The sequence below is a fragment of the Aegilops tauschii genome, chromosome 4 (assembly GCF_002575655.3).
Source record: "Aegilops tauschii subsp. strangulata cultivar AL8/78 chromosome 4, Aet v6.0, whole genome shotgun sequence".
Classification (NCBI taxonomy): domain Eukaryota; kingdom Viridiplantae; phylum Streptophyta; class Magnoliopsida; order Poales; family Poaceae; genus Aegilops; species Aegilops tauschii.
The window spans coordinates 316029580-316040446 of record NC_053038.3 but is presented as its reverse complement, the minus strand read 5'-3'; positions in this window follow the sequence as shown (position 1 = coordinate 316040446).

The window sequence follows — 10867 nt, the reverse complement described above, 5'->3', positions numbered from 1 at the left end:
ATGACTCAGGAACCTTTGTATCCTGAGGGCCACCCAAGAGAACTGAGCAGGATTCTCAGAGAACTAATGTTGATGCACCTAGTCCTTCTAAAAAGAAGAAAAAGAAAAATGATAGGACTTTGCATGCTTCTAGTGAACCTGTTGTAGACACACCTGAGAATCCCAATGATATTTCTATCACTGATGCTGAAACACAATCTGGTGATGAACATGAACCTAGTGATAATATTAATGATAATGTTCATGTTGATGCTCAACCTAGCAATAACAATGATGTAGAGATTTAACCTGCTGTTGATCTTGATAACCCACAATCAAAGAATCAACGTTATGATAAGATAGACTTCGTTGCTAGGAAGCATGGTAAAGAAAGAGAGCCATGGGTTCAGAAACCCATGCCTTTTCCTCATAAACCATCCAAGAAAAAGGATGATGAGGATTTTGAGCGCTTTGCTGAAATGATCAGACCTATTTTTTGCGTATGCGTTTGACCGATATGCTTAAAATGAATCCTTATGCTAAGTATATGAAAGATATTGTTACAAATAAAAGAAAGATACCGGAAGCTGAAATTTCCACCATGCTTGCTAATTATACTTTTAAGGGTGGAATACCAAAGAAACTTGGAGATCCAGGAGTACCAACTATACCATGCTCCATTAAAAGAAACTATGTTAAAACTGCTTTATGTGATCTTGGAGCCGGTGTTAGTGTTATGCCTCTCTCTTTATATCGTAGACTTGATTTGAATAAGTTGACACCTACTGAAATATTTTTGCAAATGGCTGATAAATCAACTGCTATACCTGTCGGTATTTGTGAGGATGTGCCTGTTGTGGTTGCAAACGTTACTATTTTAACGGACTTTATTATTCTTGATATTCCCGAGGACGATAGTATGTCGATTATCCTTGGTAGACCCTTTTTGAATGCTGCAGGGGCTGTTATTGATTGCAACAAAGGCAATGTCACTTTTCATGTTAATGGTAATGAGCATACGGTACACTTTCCAAAGGAAACAACCTCAGGTCCATAGTATCAATTATATTGGAAAATTTTCAACTATTACTATTGGAGGTTTTGAATTTCCTCTTCCTACTGTCAAGAAGAAAAATGATATTCTTATTATTGGGGACGTACATATCCCCGTTGAGGTAACATAGTGTTATTCGAAAATTCTCCTGTTTCATGTTATTCGGAAAGAGTTTGTTAACAAGACTTGATCAACCTTGTTAGTGGATTCCTTTTGATGAGCATGAGATGGATGAATTTAGAAAGCACAACCTTCTGTACCCTCCTTTTACTTTCTGTTATTTAGATTAAATAAATAAAAAATAGTATTTTCTGTCTGTTTTCTGAATTATCCTTGCAATAAAAATACCCCGAAAATAAAATTTCTCCAAATGTCCTGAAATTGAAATATGATTTTTTTCTAGAATATTTAAGAATTATTGGCACTAAGAACACATCAGGGGGAGCCAGCACCTGCCCACGAGGGTCCAGGGCGCGCCACCTGCCTCGTGGGCCCCATGTGGCCCCCTCCACTTATTCCAGCACCCACACACTTTGTCTTCCTCCAGAAAAAAATCACCAACCAACTCAAACCCGTGTTCTAGCTCGTTTTGCTGCGATTTTTGATCTCCTTGCTCAAAGCTCCACTCACAAAACTGCTTTGGGGGATTGTTCTTCGGTATGTGACTCCTCCAATGGTTCAATTAGTTTTTTTAATGCTTTATTTATTACAAAATTTTTGCTGCTTAGGCACTTGTGGGAGTAGTTGCATGTTAAATTTTTGCTGTTCTTGAGCTTGCATGTCAAATTTATTTGCTCCCAAGTAGTTCTAATGCATGATATAGTCTCTAGGCACTTGTGGGAGTAGTTGCTATCAATTTTGTTGAGTTTGGTTCACTTTTATTTTGAGTTACTAAAATTTTCAGAAATTTTTCAGAGGAAGAAATATGTTTAGGAAAATGTACCAAGGTGGTTCTTCAAGGAAGCAAGGACCCAGGCCCGCAATACGTGAGCCGGACCATGAACTACCAAGAGAAGCTCAAGTGCGGCCTTGTGAATGGCTGTCAGAAGATTTCATGGTCCAAGCAGGAATTAAGGAGGAATTTGACGCATATGTGCTAAATGCTGAACTCGAGGGCTTCATGCTAGATAAGTGCCCTCAGTGTTATCACCTAACTGATTCCTTTGTGAGAAGGTTTAAATTTACATCTCACGCAATTCTCACACTGTCCTATTTGATCTTTATAATAAATCTTATACCATGGACTTAGAAGATTTTAATACTGCTTGTAAACTCCCGCAATGGGGTAGTGCTAGTGAACCTCGGAAATCTGAGTTTAAATACTTTCTTGCTAGTATCACTATGGGGGAATCTAGAGAAATAACACAAGCTACCATAGGGAGCATTCATTTTCCTGCTATACATTATTTTGCTCTCTTCATAGGTAGATGCATAAACAGTAAGGATGAGGCATGTCACATGTGTGTTCCAGATCTTAGTGTTCTCAAGAGTGCTGTGTTAGGAGATAAACAATATAACTTGGGGGCCATTGTTGCACGTAGGTTGCATAATAATAGTTTAAGTGGAGACTTGTTTGGTGGGATTTATGCAACCCGTGTGGCTAATTTTCTTGAGATACCCATACATGAAAATGATATGGAGTTGCCTCCCGCTTATCTAGATTATGATGCTATGGTTCGTCATCAGTTTGTTGAGAGGAACGAACAGCTCCTCCAATACCGACTAATCTTTGACAAGCGTTGCATTGTCCATGTTGCTCTCCCTGCTCCTGGTTTATTTGACTTTCAGGAAAAAAGGAGATATATTATAACCAGGGAGGAGGCGAACGAGTATGATAGGAGGACGGAGGCAGCTCGCCTCCAAGCTGCAGCTCATGAGGCAATAGCTGCTGCATCTCGGTACGACCCCAACTACAACTTTGATCCTTGGGCATAGACCAAGTTAGGCCAAAATCCTAAGCTTGGGGGAGTACGTATTTCTCACTGACATTACATTCATGTTCACACACTCATGCTAGTTGTCGGTGCTCATACTTTTCCATTGTAATATCCATGCTAGTTTATTTTCCTTTTTCTTGCCTTCTTCTTGTGTGTTTGAAAAACCTTAAGAAAAACCAAAAAAAATTTAGTTGTAGCTTTTAGCTAGTTTACTTTCCATGCCTGTAGTAGTAATAACTAAAAGAAAACCCAAAAAAAATTCTCATTCTTCTTTTGCTTGTTGGGAGCTTTCCCGTGTAAATAGTTTTATTTCCTTTCTTTGCGGGTCGAGAGGAGAAGACCATAATGAAAATGTTGAAGTGGCTATTATATGCATTATTGTTGATTTAACAAAGAGCCCATGTTACCTTGTCTTCTCCTTTGTATTGAATGCTTGTAGATTCCAGCTTAGTCCAATGCACGTGCACTATTATTATTATCCACACCGTTCGGTCGTGCGAGTGAAAGGCAATAATGACGATATATGATCGACTGATTGAGATGAGAAAAGCTGGTATGAACTCGACCTCTCTTGTTTTTGTAAATATGATTAGTTCATCGTTCCTGATTCAGCCTATTATGAATGAAGCATGTTTGCAATGACAATTAGAGATTATAGTTGCTTATGCCATGCTTAATTAGCTAGGAGTTTATAATGGTTTACCTTGCGTGCCAACATGCTATTAAAATGGTTATGATGTGGTATGATAGGGTGGTATCCTCCTTTGAATGATTCGAGTGACTTGACTTGGCACATGTTCACACATGTAGCTAAACAAAATCAACATAGCCTCCACGATATTTATGTTCATGGTGGATTATATCCTACTCATGCTTGCACTCAATGTTTATTAATTTTAATGCATGTTCATGACTGTTGTCGCTCTCTAGTTGGTCGCTTCCCAGTCTTTTTCTAGCCTTCACTTGTACTAAGCGGGAATACTGCTTGTGCATCCACTTCCATAAACCCCAAAGTTATTCCATATGAGTCCACCATACCTTCCTATATGCGGTATCTACCTGCGTTCCAAGTAAATTTGTACGTGCCAAACTCTAAACCTTCAAATGAAACTCTGCTTTGTATGCTCGAATAGCTCATGTATCAACTAGGGTTGTGTGTATCTTCCATGCTAGGCGGGTTATTCTCAAGAGGAGTGGACTCCGCTCCTCACTCATGAGAAAATGGCTGGTCACTGGGATGCCCAGTCCCATGCTTAAATCAAATCAAAATAATTGCAAGAAAACTCCCCCAGGACTGTTATTAGTTGGAGGCACCCGTTGTTTCGAGCCAGCCATGGATTGATGCTTGTTGGTGGTGGGGGAGTATAAACTTTACCATTCTGTTTGGGAACCGCCTATAATGTGTGTAGCATGGAAGATATCGAGATCTCTCGGTTGTTATGTTGACAATGAAAGTATGCCGCTCAAAATATTATTTATCTCTATTTCAAACTCGAGCTCTGGCACCTCTACAAATCCCTGCTTCCCTCTGCGAAGGGCCTATCTATTACTTTTATGATTGAGTCATCATCCTCTTATTAAAAAGCACCAGTTGGAGAGCACCGCTGTCATTTGCATCCATTACTATTAATTTATATTGAGTATGACTATGACTGGATCTCTTTTACCATGAATTACAATGTTTAGTCAGTCCATGATCTTCAGAGGTGCTCTGCATTTATGTTTTGCGGTCTCAGAAAGGGCTAGCGAGATACCATCTTGTTATATCATATTATGATTGTTTTGAGAAAGTGTTGTCATCCGAGATTTATTATTATTGCTCGCTAGTTGATTATGCCATTGATATGAGTAAACATGAGACCTAAGTGTTATTGTGAATATGGTTAGTTCATAATCTTTGCTGAAAACTTGAATGCTGGCTTTACATATTTACAACAACAAGAGCAAACAGAGTTTGTAAAAGTTTTTCTTTATCACTTTCAGTTTGTCAACTGAATTGCTTGAGGACAAGCAAAGGTTTAAGCTTGGGGGAGTTGACACGTCTCCGTCGTATCTACTTTTCCAAACAGTTTTGCCCTTGTTTTGGAATCTAACTTGCATGATTTGAATGGAACTAACCCGGACTGATGCTGTTTTTAGCAGAATTGCATTGGTGTTATTTTTGTGCAGAAATAAAAGTTCTCGGAATGACCTTAAACTTCATGGAGAATATTTTTGGAATATATAAAAAATACTCGCGAAAGAATCAAGACCAGGGGGCCCACACCCTGTCCATGATGGTGGGGGGCGCGCCTACCCCCCTCGGCGCGCCCCTGCCTCGTGGGCCCCCTGGAGGTCCACCGACCTCAACTCCAACTCTATATATTCACGTTCGGGGAGAAAAAATCAGAGAGAAGCATTCATCGCGTTTTACGATACAGAGCCGCCGCCAAGCCCTAATCTCTCTTGAGAGGGCTGATCTGGAGTCCGTTCGGGGCTCCGGAGAGGGGAATCCGTCGCCGTCGTCATCATCAACCTTCCTCCATCACCAATTTCATGATGCTCACCGCCGTGCGGGAGTAATTCCATCGTAGGCTTGCTGGACGGTGATGGGTTGGATGAGATTTACCATGTAATCAAGTTAGTTTTGTTAGGGTTTGATCCCTAGTATCCACTAGGTTCTGAGATTGATGTTGCTATGACTTTGCTATGCTTAATGCTTGTCACTAGGGCCCGAGTGCCATGATTTCAGATCTGAACCTATTATGTTTTCATGAATATATGTGAGTTCTTGATCCTATCTTGCAAGTCTATAGTCACCTATTATGTGTTATGATCCGTTAACCCCGAAGTGACAATAATCGGGATACTTACCGGTGATGACCGTAGTTTGAGGAGTTCATGTATTCACTAAGTGTTAATGCTTTGGTCCGGTACTCTATTAAAAGGAGGCCTTAATATCCCTTAGTTTCCAATAGGACCCCGCTGCCACAGGAGGGTAGGACAAAAGATGTCATGCAAGTTCTTTTCTATAAGCACGTATGACTATATTCGGAATACATGCCTACATTACATTGATGAACTGGAGCTAGTTCTGTGTCACTCTATGTTATAACTATTGCATGAGGAATCGCATCCGACATAATTCTCCATCACCGATCCAATGCCTACGAGCTTTTCACATATTGTTCTCCGCTTAGTTACTTTACCGTTGCCACTGTTACAATTACTACAAAACTGCTACAGTTACTTTTGCCACTGTTACCATTACTTCCATACTACTTTGCTACTAAATACTTTGCTGCAGATATTAAGTTATCGAGGTGTGGTTGAATTGACAACTCAACTGCTAATACTTGAAAATATTCTTTGGCGTGTCGAATCAATAAATTTGGGTTGAATACTCTACCCTCGAAAACTGTTGCGATCGCCTATACTTGTGGGTTATCAGAGGCCCACAAGGCTCCGGAGTCTGATGAGCGACCCCCTGCAGGAGAAGAGAGAACGGCGACTTCCGCTTACCCGAAGGCGCCGGATACCGTGGCGGATGTACTTCAAGGTGCATCTGTCCTGGACGAGCACCGCATCCTGATGGGAACGGTGTCTGAGAAGATTCAGTCCGCCAAGAGTGGGCTGAACGAAGCCTTCTCTAGCCTGCTAGCAGGCTTCGAGGTACGCAATGTAATGTTTCATTTTTCTAATCATTTTTGCGAGAAATATGCCTGTATATAGACAGTAGCCCCTGAGACTCTGTTCGGCTTTTTGAAAGGAAAGCGAGCAGAGGATCGATAATCAGTTGTCAGGTGGTAACAGGCTATGTTATTTTAAAACAGGCTTCTCTGTTAGCAACGACCGCCCAGTCAGCGAAAATTTCCGAACTCAAACGGAAACTAGAGCGAGCCGATGAGGATCTAGTCCTTGTAAACACGCGGCTCGACCAGGCGCAGGGTATAAGATACATCTTACTGTATGCCTTTTTATGTTCGTGCTTTTATGGAAGTTGAAAAGCTGCAATGTGCATGTTTGTACAAATGGTGCCGCCGCGGTGGAGACCCTCAGGGGCGAGCTTGCTCAAGCCAAGGAGCAAGCGAGGGTAAGCAAGGCAGCTGCGGACTTAACGAACGAACAGGCAGCTCAGCGCCGTTTTGAGTTACGGGTGACCGAGATGGAGAAAAAGCTCAAGGACACTGCCGCCAAGTGTGATTCCTTGGAATCGGAAAATAAGGCGAAGGGGACCGAACTCGCCAAGGCCCTTCTCGATGCTTCGGAGGCGTGGTCCGAATCCCGTGCAGCGCGCGAGGAAATCCGTCAAGCCGGACAGATAGCGGCTGGTAAGCCCTTTCTTTTACAGGCAAAATTTGGGGACCCGAAGTATGCCTTGTTTAATCGACTGTGGAGTTCTCCAGACGCATATGCGGATCTGCCGAAGAGTGCTGCGGACGCTGCCGACTTCTTCCAATCCCAGGAGGGGTACGCGACGGAGAATCTTTTCTGGTCGCAGTTTGTGGGGCAGGAGTGTACCCTACTTCAAAATGACCAGATGGCACAATGGGCGGAGCTGCATAAGATGTCCAGCGCGGCCATGAAGGACGTCATAGTCCGGTTGTGGCCGGCTGAGGGCATTCCGGCCAGCTACTTTGGCCTTGTGCAGCGTCTCATCGATGCTCTGCCCTGAATCGACGCCGTCAAGAGGTGGTCCTGCATAGAAGGAGCGCGAATGGCCTTCGCCCGCGTCAAGATGCACTAGGCGAAGATGAAGGCCGAAAAGGTGGTTGTGGAAGGTCCACCCAAAAGCAAGGACCATCGCACACCGGAGCGCTATTTTGAGGACGTACTAAAAGGTGCCCGCCTTGTAGAAGGCCAATGCTCGAAGGATGTAGTGTTCGAGTGAGCGAGTCCGGACTGTTTGGGAGTGTGTATTATGAATTTAGACTTTTTGTAATATATTCGTGTCCGTTTGAAGATTTTTATCCTCCTGTGTGGCCGTTTTTATATCTGAGAGTTCCCAGTCGTCAGCTTCAACCCCCATGCAAATACTGATGGGGTGTTCGGAATTGCACATGACTACACTTAATCCAACGTCTTGGTCCGTGAAGGAGGTGTCAGTGCGGTGAACAAGGCAATCCGACTATGCGGTTTTATTGCTCTCACTTAGCCATAGGAGTTTGACGATGGGTCTACAAAGTAGCCCTTGGCATGTGCGTGGATATCCCAATGCGGATGCGTTGCATATGTGACCGGGAAATAGTCCTTCATGTAATACGGAAAAATCGCTAAGGATTGTAAAAAATTGCCGAGTGGCTGACCAGCTCTCGCCGCATCATGACAGTCAGTTTTCGGCTTTCTCTACTGAGGTGCTTAACCGACGAACCAGAAACACAATCGCAGTAGTTCTCCCTTTACTACCCTAGCCGATCAGACGGAATGTAAGGTAGCAAACACAGGAGCCGGGCAACCCAACTATTGACCAAAGACATGATTCGGAGCCAATGCATATAATGCCGAGCTTGGGATGCCGAATTGTGCTATGAAGCTGTTCGGACTTCTGTTTGGCAACACACATGTTGCCCTATAGAGCCCCTGGCAATTTTGTGCCGAGGTGTGCGCATGAGACAACTTAATAGACGGAATAAAGTCTATAAGTAAAGACGATACCGAATAAGAATTTTAGTTCACTGAAATCTGATTGATACGTCAAAATGTAATCTTTACAGAAGGTACCGTAATCACCAAGGCCATTTTGCATGCCGGGGTCTAGGGCTAAGGGGAAAAGCTCTATACAGGTTTTGGAGTAAAATTGTGGTCTGCAAAATCCTTTGCACCTTCCTGCCGCACGTTTGCGCCGCTTTCGCCCAAGTATGGGAGATTCCTTGAGAGGAATGGTTTTCGGCAGTTTAGATGGAACCGGGCTCGGAGAGAGTCCTTTTGAGTCCGTAGGGTAAGTAGGTTTTGATTCACCTTTGGTAAAAAAAGAAAAGATGATTAAAGAAAGGGGAAGGCCGTATAAGGTCGAACCGTGTTATGGGCCTGTCCGTGTATTGCCTCTGCCGATGCCCAAGGTATTTTGAGTGCATAATTGTGCACGCGCGGTACGAATTTCGCTAATGTACGTGGCGGTCGACGGAGGCATGCAGAACTGACCGACATTGCACAATGAAGTCCGGTGGCTTAATGGCCGATGAGGTGTGCGGCTTGACCGGGCTGCTTTGTACTTCGGCCGCAATGGCTGCGGTATGCTCCTCAGTATGGAGGGAGCGCTCCATTTTTCCATTGATTGTAATGACGCCACGTGGACCGGGCATCTTGAGCTTCAAATAGGCGTAGTGTGGGACCGCGTTGAAGCGGGCGAAAGCAGTTCGTCCGAGCAGTGCGTGATAGCCGCTGCAGAAGGGGACGATGCTAAAGATCAATTCTTCGCTTCGGAAGTTGTTCGGCGAACCGAAGACGACTTCCAGCGTGATTGAGCCCGTGCAGCGGGCCTCTACACCAGGTATTACTCCTTTGAAGGTAGTTTTAGTGGGCTTGATTCTTGACGGATCAACGCCCATTTTGCGGACAGTGTCTTGATATAGTAGATTGAGACTGCTGCCGCCGTCCATGAGGACTCGCGTGAGATGGAATCCGTCGATGATTGGATCGAGGACCAGAGCCGCCGAACCTCCGTGACGGATACTGGTTGGGTGGTCCTTTCTATCGAAGGTGATCGGACAAGCCGACCATGGGTTGAACTTTGGGGCGACCGGCTCTATGGCGTAGACGTCCCGTAGTGCGTGCTTGCGCTCCCTCTTAGGGATGTGTGTGACATATATCATATTCACTATTTTTACCTCGGGGGGAAATTGCTTCTGTCCCCCTGTGTTTGGTTGACGAGGCTCTTGGTCATCGTCGTTGCTTGGCAACCCTTTTCCCTTGTGTTCGGCGTTAAGCTTGCCGGCCTGCTTAAACCCAACAATTTATGTTGGTATGATTGGCAGGTTTATCGGGGGTGCCGTGAATCTGGCAAGGCCGATCCAGTATTCTGTCTAAACTGGATGGGCCATCTCTGTTTGCCTTGAATGGCTTCTTCCGTTGACCGGGTTTGGAGCCGCTGAATCCGCCGTTAACCGTCGTGTCTTGCGTTACTTCATTGTTGTTTCGACGCTTGTGCTTGTCGCGTCATGGCTTGCCATTGCCGTCCCTGGTTTCGGAGGTACCAGGGTCGCTGGTGCTATTGCTTCTTCGAGCAAGCCAACTGTCTTCTCCCACTCAAAAACGGGTCATATGTGTGGTGAGGGCTGCCATGGACTTCGGCTTTTCTTGGCCGAGGTGTCGGGCAAGCCACTCGTCTCGGACGCTATGTTTGAAGGCCGCGAGGGCTTCTGCGTTCGGACAATCCACAATCTGGTTCTTTTTGATTAGGAACCTTGTCCAAAGCTGTCGGGCCGATTCCCAGGTTGCTGGATTATGTGACTAAGGTCGTCAGCATCTGGGGGCCGAACATAGGTACCTTGGAAGTTGTCTCTGAATGCATCCTCCAGGTCCTCCCAGCTACCAATAAAATTTTCTGGTAGACTGTTCAGCTAGTGGTGTGCTGGTCCCTTAATTTTGAGGGGAAGGTATTTGATGGCGTGTAGATCGTCACCGCGAGCCATGTGAATGTGGAGAAGAAAGTCTTCAATCCATATTGCGGGATCTGTTGTGTCGTCGTATGATTCGATGTTCACGGGTTTGAACCCTTCTAGGAACCGGTGCTCCATTACCTCATCGGTGAAGCATAGGGGGTGTGCGGCGCCCCTATATCGGGCCGTGTCACGGCGCAGTTCGGATGAAGTTCGTATGCGGTTTTCGGCCAGGGCGTGGTTGTACTTGCCGCGCCAGGATTGGTAACCGTCCTCTCGCGCCGAGGCGTGCCCCCGCGATCCATAGATTGATCTGGTCT